A 14,265-nucleotide genomic window follows, 5' to 3' on the forward strand; every position below is an offset into this window, starting at 1 on the left:
ACCCCTCCTACAAGGACTTTCTCAGTTCTATATTAGAAACAGGAATTTCTCACCTATTTCATTCCAGATGATCACACATATGCCAGGAGACACCTCCCAGCTTGGTACCATTTGTGAACTAAAAATTCCTTTGACCAGGAAATCCAGGCTATCTAAATTGCCTGTCTTCCTCCCAAAAAGCAGATCAGCACTGTATCAGGATTCAGAGGGTGATCTGAACTTAGAACAGATAATCAACACTTAAGATCTTAAAAATCAAGACTGCCCAGGGTGAGATTGCACTGATCTGAAGTGGTATCACTGCATTTACATGTGCCTCTCTTCCTGAGGTTAATTCTATTAATCATAGAATTAGAAAGGCTGGAAAAGAACTCTAAGATCATCAAGATCAACCATATAATTAATATTCTTCATATTATATATTAAGAGTAATAGAATTAATATTTATATAGCAATAGGATATATAAATAAATTCAATATATTTATAATTAACATTAATTTAAATTACATTATTAAGCTGGCTCTATCAGATGTCTGTCCCAAACCCTGCCTGAGACCTGCAGGCAAAACAGAGGGTTCAACATGTGAGACCATATTAAATTCCTTATTTTTCCCACATACAGTCCCCAGGGCTGCTGAAATGCTGCACCACGAGCTCAGCTGCCCCCTCACACTTCCTCTGGACCCAGCTGGGAAGCAGGGCCAGTACAACACTCTTGGCTCATAGTCTGCTCCATGGAAGCCAAGAAAATACAAGGCCAGAGCCAGCTGATTCCCTGACAGAGCCAACAGAGCAGAAGGAATTTGCTCCAGCGAAGCTGCTGGGGTCACCCCAGTTGACAGCAGTCCTGAAATGCCATCCTGCACCTGTGCTGCTTCCTGGAGTCCTTCTCAGCTCATCCCAAGCACGATCCACCTATGTCTCTCAGCCTTGGGATGAAACAGCAGAACCCCTTCCTAGGCAAACCCACGCCTCCAGCATCCTCCTGGCACCCAGAACCCAGAGCTTCAGAAGGAACTGGGAGGAGAGAAGCCTGCTTTGAACTGGGAATGGGTCTGAGGAAATGCCTTTGCTGGATGGATTAGGGCTCCATTCCCATGGGGATGAGCTCACAGCACACATTCCATCAACGTGGGTGAAGCTGGGTCCCTTCCAGGGTGTGCATCCACAGGAGCTTTCCTGTGAAGGAACCCAAATGCCACTGCTGAAGCATGCTGCAGTTCATCCCAGCACAGCTCAGAAGGGAACAGATGGGTTTTATATTCCCTCCTGGATTCACATCCATGTGTGTGGATTGAACTTGGCTCACAACAAATCTGCTGTGCCCAAAGCTCTCCCAGAGCAGGTGAAACCACAGCAGAATCCACCTAAAGATTCCACCTAAAGCTTCCACCTAAAGAGAAAGCTTGTACTGAAAGATTCCACCTCAAGAGAAAGATTCCACCTCAAGATTCCACCCTAAACACAGAGAGGAGGTTGTGGATGCTTGGAATTGAGGAGATCCACCTCAGAGCAGATGGGTCTTACTCACCTCAAGATATTTTCTTTAAAAGACTGAGAACTGGAGAGCATCAACAGCTTAGAGCAACCAGGTCTGGTGGAAGGTGTCCCTGCCCATAGCAAGGGTTGGAAGAAGATGATTCCTGAAGTCTCTTCCAATCCAAACCATTCTGAGGTTCTGTGAACTCTACAAGGAGCCACCACTGAGACTGGGCAGAGCAAACAACCCAAAATTGTGTGGAAGTTTAAGTCAGATGAGTGCAGCAACTGGACACATTTTTTATTAAAAAAAAAAAAGGAAAAAAAAAAAGAGGAAAAAGGGGGAAAAAAGGAAAAAAACTGGAAAAAAGGAAAAAATAGGAAAAAGGGGGAGATAGCTGGAGGACGAAGCCAACACTCCTGTTTCTGGAGCTGCCAGTCATCCGCCAGGAAGAAGGCTCTTATTCAAGCCAAAGTGCCTCTGGGAATTTATGGCTTCCAGTCCCTGCGGAGGATCCTACCCATTCTCTGTCTCCTGAGCACAGTGAACCTCCTGTTCATTCATTAAAATAATGAAATAACTAAATGAAAATCTAACTAGAACAGGAAGAAGCTGTTTAACAATGTCTTACCCCTCCCTCTCCTCCTTCTTTTTTTTTTAATCAGAAAAACTCCAGTTTTGAAAAACAGAAGCCTTTTAGAGAAAATCTAATATTTTAAAGCAATTTCTTGCTGAAGGGCATCTTGGCTTGAAGATGGAATTTCTGCTGAGAGGAATCTGGAAGGAGCCTGAGCCCTCCCACAAATCTGGCAGCACATTGTGCAGGGCATGCACAAGCAGATGGAAAACAGCAGCACGTGGATCTGACCACACCAAGAAAATCCAATGTGGGAATCTTCCTCCAGCTCCATACTGTAAATCTCCCTGCTGGAAATTTTACGTGCAGACAACATTCAGAGATATTCAATATAGCCACACTTTCAAACTTGGAAATGCAACAAGGTTAAAAGGTGTTTTATCTCCCTGCAGTGCATACCATCCTTGTGTCCCTAAATATCCACCAGCTCAGGCACGTGCCTTTAGCAATTCAATGGGTTTTTTGAGGGATCAGTCCTGAACAATTGCTCTCTACCTCAGCAGCAAATCCAGGAGCTGGAGTCAGACTGGAGCACCACCACCATCACTCAAGTGTGTTTCCAGACCATTTTAATTCACTCCTGGATCCAACAAAGAGTTTATTAAGGAGTCTGCACTCCACTCCACTGTTTTCTGGCATTTTCAAGAATCAATTTGCTGCAGGCATTTATCAGTATTAGTTTGGAGAGGAAAGGAGGAGAGGTAACATTTATCCAGCAAATACAAAGAGAAAACTGACAGCACAATTCCTCATTTCGGGATTACCCAATCAGATCTTGTCCAAACAAACAAAACATTATCTTCAAGTAAGTTATTAAATCATCTCTGAGAATGAAAGATGACTCCATCTCCCGAGAGAACCAGAAACTGAGGATCACCAGGAACAAGTGTCAGCTGGAGTGTTTTGTCAATGGGAACACTTTAGCTCCTAAGGAGAAATTAGAAACTTTCCTTATTAACTCTCAGTATGTGAATGCAGAGCCCTTAAAGCAGCAGCTTGTTCTGAATTCCCACTCTCCTCTGGCTTCTGCTCCAGGGTTTCACCACCACCCTGATGGGGAGAAACTTCCCTTCTGTCCAGCTGGAATTTCCCCTGATGCAGCCTGTGCCCACTGCCTCTTGCCCAGGGCCATCCTGGCTCAAGTTCTCAAGGCCAGGCTGGAGAGGGCTTGGAGCAACCTGGTCCAGTGGAAGGTGTTGGAACAGGATGATCTTCAAGGTCCCTTCCAACATCAAAAAAACTTATGATTCTGTGACCTTCTCTATCCTTTCCTTAGTTGCTAGGAGCAGCAAAATCCTCTATTCCTACCTCCATCTGCACAACCCAAGCTCTCTGCCCCTCCTCCTCTGTTCCTGGCTCCTGTTCCAAACAGTTTGGTGGCCCCAGTGGGTTCACTTCTGTCTGTTCTATGGTTATAGGGAGCCCTCAGTGCTCAGATGAGTTCTCTCAAGTGTCCCTGGAGAGGAAATCCCACATCCGGCATTGCCATTGTTACAGCCCGGGGTGCAATCAGCCTTCACTGCCAAAAGCACATCCAGCAGCTCCATCTGGCATTGCAGAGGGGCAGAACTAATGGAAAGCACCTTGCACTCCAAGGATCTGAAGCATTTAAGCGAGCAGATCAATAGACTTGAGTAGGAAATGTTGGCCTCACAGACCTTACACATATCCGAGGCGCCTGGGCTGGAATTCCCTCACCTAAGGCTGCAGAGGGATCAGGCTTTCATCCCTCTCTTGGACTCAAGATTCAGAAACCCAAGGGGGCAGGAGGAGCCTGCAAGACCCCACAGTGCATTAGGCAGCTCCCACAAGACTTTGTAATGTGCCCAAAGGCTTTGTTTTCTCTCCACCCAACAATCACCACCATCTGGTGCAAAGCTCTGCCTGAACTCCTCCTCCACGTCTTGCTTTTTACTCCTCATCCTCAACTCTCTGCCTTCCCCCTGTCTTGCCTTAGTACTTCAAATTTCATAAGGAATTGGACTTTCCCCACTTGCTACAGCCCTCTCCAGGAAGGAGAGGGAGTGACTTTAAGGATAAATTTGGGAGCACAACAAATTGGAGCCAGTCTGGTCACTCCAGAAACACTGCAGAGGTTTTTTACTCCTTGGTAACCTCTGTCGTCTTGCATAAGAGGCACCTGCCAATCATTAAAGAAATGGGCAGAAAAAGGAAGAAACTGGATCTGGCAGACAAGGGGTCTGAAGCAAGGAGCAAAGAAAAGAAAGAAAGAGAGAGAGAAAGAGAGAGAAAGAGAGAGAAAGAGAGAGAAAGAGCAAGAGAGAGCAAGAGAGAGCAAGAGAGAGAAAGAGAGAGAGAAAGAGAGAGAGAAAGAGAGAGAGAAAGAGAGAGAGAAAGAGAGAGAGAAACCAAGAGAGAAAGAAAGAGAGAAAGCAAGAGAGAAAGAGAAAGAAAGAGAAAGCCCTGCTGCTCTGGCTGCTGAGGCTTCAACACTTAACCAGATGTTTCCTAAAGTGAGCCACTGCACATCTCAGGCACGTCTTGTTTGATTATTACAAAGCCCGGGCTAAGAGCTCCCTGCACACCTTGTTAGAAGAGGCCATGAATGAGATTCCTGAGCTGTGACACGCCCCATTTACAATTCCATTTAGCAGGTCACAGAAAGGAGCAGAGAACATATTCCTGAAATATGTGCTCCTGCTGGGGCTGCTGGAGCTGAACTGCAGCTCAACAGATGCAACTCAAAGAGAGCCAAACCTCTAAAAATATCATTGCTACACTTTGTGAAACACCTCCAGCTCCCAGCCTCCAAAAACAACCACAAAAGGGCAGGGCTGATTGCCTCCAGGCTTGCAAAGCTGGGAGCAATGGGACAGTTTTGCTTGCCTAAACAGCAAGGAGAGGGATAAAGGGATGCAAACTGAGGGAAAACCCAGCCTCCCTCCCCACAGACTCTGCCAGAGTACCAGTTTCTCTCTAGGTGCCCACCACCCAACAAAGGCAGCGCTTCACTGCATCCCCAGCATCCATCACACAAAGCACTGGCAAGCCTGGATGGCAGAGATGGGAATTCCTGTGCTGCTCAGACAGCAGCACAGCTGGAGCCAGGGCTCTCTCCCTGGCTGTTGGAGGCCCCTGGGGACTTTCAGCAGTAATAATCACGTCCTGGACCAGCTCTGCTTCCAGCAATTACATCCTCACTCTTTCATTCAAGGCAGAGGTAAACAAAAATCCCAGAGGGAGCCTCTGATTCATGAGGAAACAGAAGAGAGTGAGAGGGGATCCCCAGTCTATCCCCCACAGCATGATTTACTCTACTCCCACAGCTCTTGATAACACATTTTTAACCTACTGGATTTTGCCCAGCCAACATAACCAGTGCTTCTGGACAAACTCATGGAACAATCCAAGTAGTCCAAACCCATTCCTGATGCTAAATAAAGCACCGTAACCTCCTTTTTTACCAAACACTTTCACACCTGGAGGCCAAGGGGACACAGCTAATTTTTCCAGACTAAATAGGTCCAGATTTTTTTTCATTCTTTACTGATGAGCCTTATCTAGGGAAGGAAAAAAAAAATACAACCCAAGGTTCTTGAAGAGAACAAGTGGCTGAGGTCCAAGGCTTGCCCAAAGTGGGGCACCTTGCTGGGCACAGCATCCCTGCTGAGCTCTCATCAGCATCAAGCAGCAGGAGGATTTCATCCTCAGAGCCTCCTGAGGGTGTTATTCCTGCTAACTCATCCCTGGCTCCTGACAGTCCTTTGCAAAGGCACATGATGGTGTCGACTTGCATTCAGTTGATGGTTCGCTTTAATTAAAGCACCAGCATCCTGGGGCAAGGGGGTTAGGATTAAAAACAGCTTTAATAAAAGCAGGCTCAATAATAAAAAAAAAAAGGACTCTATAATCTACCTAAGAAAACAGCCAATGAAGGCTGTTAAATGTAATGGCCTCAGTATTACATTTTACTCAAGTAATCTCAGAAAAAAAATATTATCAGCAGGAGGAACATTTTGTGCACATCCTGGGGATTTTGGAAGGTGTTCCCTTAATGTTCAGCTTCTGGCTCCAGGTGGAAATAGGACATTTGGGCCCTATACCAAGCCTAGAAAAGACTGCAGTCTCTAAAAAGCCCAGCAAAGCTGTTACCCAACCACCCTGCACCTCAATGGATCACTCAGTGCCGGGGGAACAATTCCACTTTTGCCTTTACTGATCCTATTTCTGTCCTGGCCCCAAACTGCTTTGCCATTTGTCCAGCTCAGGCTCAGATGTGCCCCCAGCTCTCTCCTCTTGGGTGTTTATGAGTTTAATAAGCACAGCTTTACAGGAAGAACAGGGGATGAGCGAAATCCTGAATATTTATCCCTGTTTAAAGAGAATTACTGCATTTCAGAATTGCTTACAGGATTTCTGTCCTAAAATGTTCTATAAAATATCCTAAATAATCTGACATAGATGTCAAATAGATGCAAGGGCAAATGATTGGACTGGGAGAAGAAACAGACAGCAAGTTTATTCCTTGGACAATTTTTCCCTTGCCTCTTACCCTTGGCAGCAAATGTCTGCAAGACAAGTTCTAAAAATACTATCTTGTCATGATGCTTGGCACAAAAGGAACAAAAATGAACCAAGGAGTGCTGTGCTGGTTGAAAGGGCAAGAGCATCACCAGCCAGAGCTGGAAGACAAAATCCTGACAGGAGAAGAGGCAGTGGGTGCCACTCTTGGTACCAATGTCCACTTTTTCTGGATTAAACCCCATGTTAGACCCAGTTTGGGTCTAGGAAAACCTTGCTTGGTATGACCTACAAACAGCAGCCTGTGGAACCTCCACAGCAGCACATGCAGAAGGACAAAGCTAAACCAGGAGCATCAACACCAAAAGGCAAACCAGAACATTTCCCCCATGGAAACCCACACAGCTTCTCTCCTCTCTCTCCATTGGTGGCACAAGTGACAGGCAATGACATATTAAAGCCTTTTCAAGGGCTGATCATGGAGCAATTCTGCCTGAAGGGTCAGCTGGTTTCCAGCTGAGGACAGCAGCAAGGAAAATGCTAAAGCAGGAGGTGTCTGAATGCTTGTGTTCTTCAGAAACCACTGGGAGGCACAAAAGCGAGGACTAAAATAAGCAAAATTTATAGGCTAATAAAAACTGCAGCCAAGAAGTGAAAGGTCTGACTTACACAAGGTCCCCTTCTCACTTCCCAGCAGCTCTGACACATCACACTCACATCACTGCTGTTGCAAGTGGGCATTTTCTGTGATGTTTATAAACTCTGGCATGGCAAAGTTGAGTTATGTAACAACAACCCTGCCATGCGTGCCTGGACAGGAGCCAGGGCTTCCCCTGCAGCTATTTCCCCTCAGTACCCATCACCAGGGCTGAAAGGCAAGCAGCCAGCTTGCAGACAAGAGAAACAAGTTGTTACCATCCTGTTTGAAGCAGGAGCAAGAGACTCAGTGCTGGAAACCTGAAATGCCTCAGTGCCTGAGCTGAAAAAGGCGCTGGAACTGCTCCATCCCCTCCCTGCTCCTTCCAGGGCCAGGGCAGCCCCTGAACGGTGCCAAGCCCAAAAGAGAGACCCTGCTCTGTGAAATCTGGTTTATTTCTCTTCATTTAAAGTTGGAGCATCTGCAGCAAAAGCACAAAGGAGGCTTTGAGCAAGAGGCATGGCCAGGGAGATGAGGAGTTCCCAAGGGAGGAATTCCTGAGTCACCTTTCTGGAACCAGAGCAAATTTAACATTTCATAGAGCCACAGGATGGTTTGGGATGGAATGGACCATGGCAGGGACACCTTCCACTGTCCCAGGCTGCTCCAAAGCCCTGTCCAGCCTGGCCTTGGGCACTGCCAGGGATCCAGGGGCAGCCACAGCTGCTCTGGGCACCTGTGCCAGGGCCTGCCCACCCTCACAGGGAACAATTCCTAATTCGGTGAGCCCCCCCAGCTCTCCCAGCCTGGCTCCAGCCCTGCAGCAGCTCTGGGGCCTCCTCTGGGCTCTCTGCAGCAGCTCCAGGTGCTGCTGCTGTGTCCCCAGGGCTGGGGCAGCTCTGCAGGTGGGGTCTCACTGGGCACAGGGGACAGAATCCCCCTTTTCCTGCTGCCCAGGATCCCTGGGGGATCAGCCCAGGAATCTGCAGGGATGTCCAGTGAGTGCCCTTGGAAGCAAAGCAGCACCACGGGTGGCTGCTCTTTGGAGAGAAAACTCGCTTCATTTCCTCACCACAAAATCATTTGCAGTTCCAGAAAAGGCATTTTAATGTGGCTGATCTCCTCAGCTCTGTGGAAATGGGGATAATTATCGCTCTGCTCAAGAGCTGCACGTTGATTACAGCGATGGAAGGTGGCACAGAAATAACAAATCTGCCAAACTGCTCCTCCTGCAGTCCACAGTCTGTCCAAGCAGCAGCACAGCCAGCCTGACTTTCCATTCTCCTTTCAGAGGACAACCTGGAGAGGGCATTTTCTGGAAGTTCCAAACAGCTGGCACTGAAAATAACCCAAAGCTCAAGATTTTCCCTACTCCATCACTCACTGATTGCGAAACATGCCAGAAAAAAGTGCCAATCCTGCAGCTCTCCCACATGACTGTGGACAATTTGGATGAGCAAACTGCTTTTCACACTTTCATCTCTTTGCACAACCCAAGGTGGATTCAGCAAGATGAAATAAAGCCCCTGTGGTGGCCAGGAGTGGGATGGACCAGACAGATCCCAGCCTGGGGAAGAATGCAGGAAAGAATTCCCAAAGCATCACAGGTTTGCAGCCTGGGCTTTTACAGACAATGGAAAACATGGCTTTTGGCTTCACATCTGGGAGAGATGCTAATAAAAAATATTTCCAAGCACAGGAATGGATCATACCCAGAGTGTCAACAGCACCAATCCAAAAGGGATGGGTTTTATCCCAACCACACAACCTCTCTCCTGCTTATGGAACAGAACATGGCCCAAAATGAGGCACAACCTGTGTGATACCAAGGTGTAACACCTGCATTCCATGATCCTTGTCCATCTTTCTCATGGAGCAAAGCAGCTCTTCAATCTACTGCTTGGAGGGGAAGCTTGGCAGACATCAAAATGCTCTACAGGCTGCTGACCACACTCAGAACCAATTTTTTTCTCTTCCTACTCTGTTCAGATCATGACAAACATCTTGGACCTGAAGGAAGGTAAGATAAATGCATAGTAAAGAAAAAAAAATTGAATTTTCTGAAGTAATTTAATTTTTACCTGCCCTGCAAAGAAAGCTTTCCAGCCCATTTCTCTCCTCCTTCCTGCAAGAGCAAAAACTGCTCGTGCAGCAAAACCCATGGCAGGAAAGTCATCTGCAGAGTCACTGCAAAGTCATCTGTCACCTCTGTGAGCTTTGTCATCACAATCCCTAAGCAGGGGCTTGTGCCACTGAGAAAGGGAATTCTGGGGAGGAATGGCCTTGAACTTGTTCTGCCTTTGGCTGGGCTGGGTTTTTTCCATGCATCTCAGAACATCAAAACTGCTTCAGTGAGAAGCAGCTGGTGAAAAAAATACCCAGTTTTTCAATCAACAGCTAAAGCAGTCCTAGCTCTTAATTATGACTAATTATATCAAGGCACATTTGGTATAAGACACCTGTTTGTTTTTCAAAATGAGGATACAGCCAGCATTGCCTACACAATGCACAGGAAAAGTAAAAACTCATTTACAAACCCACTTGAGGGTGTCAACTGTCTGCCTGCAGGACACCCACCCCAAAAAACCCCAATCCTTTGCCACAGGAAATATCTGAATTATCCACAGCTCCCATTTCAGCGGGACTGATGGAATTTCTAAATATAGCACGTGCTAAGCCATATTTCCTATTTTTTTACAGCCTCTTCAGCAGCCTGGTTATTCCTGCTCCAGATCTGCTGAGAGGATATCAGGAATATTTCACAGAGATGCAGAAGGACTCTCTGTTCCTTCCTCTCCAAAGGCAGCCCAGGAAGCTCAGGGGTAGGAGGTGCATCTGCTGTTTCAGCCCACGGGCTCCAGAGGAACCTTGCCTTGGGTTTGCTCCAGCACCAAACAGGCTGCAGCTTTAAGAAGAGCCAGGAAAAAAGGAAAAGCAACAGCTCTGAAGCCAAGCAGGAGCATTCTCCCTGAGGGATGTGGGCTTTTACATGTTCTTGCTGCATTTAATACTCAAACAGGGCTGATTTGGCCCTTACCTGTCTCATCATAGGGGGCATTTCCCAAAGCATCTCCCTGCTGTGCCCAGCAGCTCTGGGAGCAACACAAAGCATGGAGAGGACAAAAACAGGGAGGCCTGACATTAATTTTTTTTCCACCAAACAAATCTTTGAGCTTTCCTACCAATTTTTCATCCATCAAAGAAAAATATCAGAACTGATTTTCCCCAGCCTAGGCCCACCCCTCCAGAACATCCTCCCTAAAGCAATGACTGCACTATGCCAGAGTGAAAAAAACCTAAAAAAACTTAAGAAAAGTAGTGTCAATAAATCTCCTGGCAGCAGGCTGTGGCCACAAGCCAACCTGATTTACAGCTGAGCTTGCAGGAGGCAAGAGACAGGAAAAAGGTGGAATATGCACTCCCCCAACCTCAAATTAGGAAGGCACAGGGAGAAGTGCATATGGATGTTGGCATTCCCAGCAGGAGAATGGGTGCCAGAAGCAGGCACAGAACCATCCAGTTTGGCCAAGAGAACAGATCTGGATCATTTACAACAGCAGATTGAGCTTGAGGTCACTTATATGATCCATAAAAAAATTAAAAATAAGTTAAAAATCACATTTTTGGAGTGTGTCCAAGGAAGGGAATGGAGCTGGGAAGGGAATGGAGCCCCAGAAGCAGCTGAGGGAGCTGAAAATGGGGCTCAGTCTGGAGAAAAGGAGGCTCAAGGGGGACCTTGGGGCTCTCTGGGGGTTTGCCTGGAGAATCTTGTCCAGAAGTTTGGGCTCTGCCCATGAATAGCCTGATGTTTTCCCCTCACACACCCCCCTGCATCAGAAGGTCTCCAGCAGAAAATGGGGACTTCAGGGGAACTGGAAGATTGATGTGAAGATTCCTGTGGCCAAGTCTTTTTCTTCTCGCTGTGCTCCATGCTGAGTGCAAAACTGAGTTATTAACATGCAGTGCTCCCAGCTCCCAGGGCTGATGCATGTGGGAAACCACCAGACAGACGTGGCAGCTGCCTGAGGTCGTGCAGGAATATAAAATAAATCTGACAGAATCAAACAGTAGCTCAGAGAAGGCTGAACTCTGTTTCCTGCTGGCAGGTATTTTAAAAAAGCAAATAAACCTTATCAGACGTACCTTGTCAAAACCGTGGCCCGTGGCACACACAGAAAAATGCTTCTAAAGACAGCCAAACAGACAAAAAACCACCCTAAACAAAATAATAAACCAACCACACAGAAACAGAAAAACCCCACAAACCAAAGCTCAACAAACCCCAGTCACAGACTCAGAATCAGCAGTGCTTACAAACAGAATCACAGAATTGTTTGGGTTGGAAAACCCAGCTCCAAAGCCCTGCCATGGGGCAGAGGGGCTGGAAAACAACTCGTACCACCTCTGGACAGCACAATTCCCCCATCAGGAGCAACCAGACCAGGCTGCAGCCATGGATTCAGGAGACACCCTGGAACAAAGCAGCTGCTGCCACATGGGATAAGCCAGCCCATAAAAGCAATTGCACCTTAGATGCTATTAAGCTTAATAAACTGCTCCTAAATTATTAGATCTGGTCTGATGTAATATCCCTGGCCTGCTTTGAGCAACAATCTATAGGTTTATTGCGTTATAAATTAGAGTCAACAACTCGAGCAGGGCACAAATTAAAGATCTGCTTTGGAAGCAGAATTACCATAACACCATAAATAGTGACACGCTGCACCTCCCTTCTTTTATTCCTCATAACACTGAGGCTGTGCTTTAACTTTTAAGATTTAAGATTAATTTTTTTTAAGAATCCTGCAGCTTGGGAATCTTCCCTCCAACAGCATCTTTTTAAACCAAATTATCTTTCTCTGCTGGCTGAGAGCACCTGGACCAGCACCCCCAGGTCAGGGCTTGTTTAGTCCATAGCTCTCCACCTTTTCCATTCCCTACCAGGAATTCAGCTGCTCCAACCTCCACCACCTCAGCTACCTGCTCTTTTAGCCCAGTTTTGCTCTCCTCAATGGTTTTTTTAGTGTAATATATTCAAAGAAAACACCTCAGCCTTTCCCAAAGGTGAACCATCACCAGATGCTCCCGAGGAAAAGTTGCAGGAAGGGCACAGGAATCAGTAAATCTCCATCAAGGCTCAGGGAGCAGCCCAGAAGTGATAGGAGCATCCTGGAAACAACTGAATTGAACATCCCTGGACACAGGGTTAGGCCAGGGAAACACTGGGATTTTCCCTAAATGTCACTCCCACAAAGCTTTTCCAGAGGAATCGTTACAATCAACAACTTCACACAACACCTAAGCATCCCTATTTTATTTTTACCCCTATCCTGCAGTTCAGAAACAGGGAATATCTGGAATTTTCAGGGGTTCACAGCCATCTCTCTGCCTGTAAAAGGCACAATACTGTTTGTGAGCCCTGAAAACAAAAATATTTCCTACTCAGGTTGATGCCACTACAGGGTCCTGCACTTGATACAGACAAAAGCAATTCCATCAGGATAAGCCAACCCATCTAATTTTCCCCACCAACCTTCTCATTGTCCCTACAGGAAAAGCAGCATTTCCAAGAGGAGACTGATCTGGACAAGTTGGTTTTCCATATTCACAAAGCCTCTGAAGAGATAAAACAGTGACCCTGAGTTTGTCTTTCATGCTCAGAGGCCACAAAACCAAAGCCTCTGTTCACAGACAGCAAATCAATCCTGACACCCTCTCCAGACCTCTGAGAAAATTAAAATCATTTTTAAACCCCAGCAAACTCTGACATCTGGAATTTGACTGCAACAGGACCCCGAGGAGGATAAATAGCTGCAATTTTGCAGGCAGCAGTGACAGCACACAGCTACAGAGGGCTCCTTTCCTACCACTGGAAATAATCAAATTCATATTTAAATCATCCTCCTCCCACCAAATTATATGAAAGCAAATCCACTGTAGAAAGTCCTAACAAATAAAAAGCAGCAGCCAAACACACAGGGAGCACATGATTTATTTCACAAGCTTTCCTCACCAGTGTCAGTGTCCCTACAGAGTAAACATGGCTTAATAATAGAGCTGAAGTCCTCCTTAAGCAAAATTTTGGGAAGCCAAGGAAAACAAACCCTAATCCTATTCCAAGCCAGCGCTGTGATGACAACAAAAGTGTTTAAACAAAGCTCAAGATGTCCATACATGAATTATTAAACTCAAAGCCTCTTTTCCACCAGCGCAAAAAGCAAAAAGCATTTCATGTGTCCCAACCCCACAAGCGAGGCAAGAGTCCAAAAATTGGGCAGTGCATGAATGGAATGATTTTTCCCCAAAGTATGTCCACATATTTGTTTTTTCTCCCCTTACTGACTCCTTCCTGGTGATCTTTTAAGGTGTTTGTAGAAGGTGGAGACTGCCAAGATCAAGACTTCCATCAAAAAGGCACCATAATTCAGAAAATATCAAATTTCCAGCTTTGGAAATGACTTTTCAGGGGTAACTGGGTGGCATTTAATGCATTTCCTGATTCTGAAGGGATTCCTCAAGCTTTAACTTGCTCCAACAAGGAGGACAAAGCATGTCCAGAGGAAACAATGATATCTGAAATTTTCATTTTCTGTTCTCCACTAGGAGTTCCCACCCAACTTTAACACCCAGCAGCCTCTGAGGAAGTCAGTCCTGAAAAAGCAAAAATAGGAAAAAAAATATATAAAAACATGAATAGCAGAAGGAACACTGCCTGATTCTGAGAAGTACCATGAAATTCACCCAGATCTTTTCTTTATCAATCTCAAAGCAGGGCAAAATAAAATCTCTTTCTTAGTCTGGCGTTGTTTTTAAATCAGCATCATCAGGAACAAGAGGACAGGAACTCCTTGTCCTCAGCCAGCTCTGGTGCACATGAAATATCTGAATTTAAAGCCTTTGAGCAGTCTGGTGGGACTGCAGCTCTGAGGAAAAGGATTTCTTGCTATTTCTCTCCTTTCAAGCAAGTAGAAGAAAGGAGATCACAGAAAGAGGAAGAAAACCAGAACATGTTAAAATGAGAGGGAAAG

Source organism: Geospiza fortis, unplaced genomic scaffold (genome assembly GCF_000277835.1).
Source record: "Geospiza fortis unplaced genomic scaffold, GeoFor_1.0 scaffold659, whole genome shotgun sequence".
Taxonomy (NCBI): Eukaryota; Metazoa; Chordata; class Aves; order Passeriformes; family Thraupidae; genus Geospiza; species Geospiza fortis.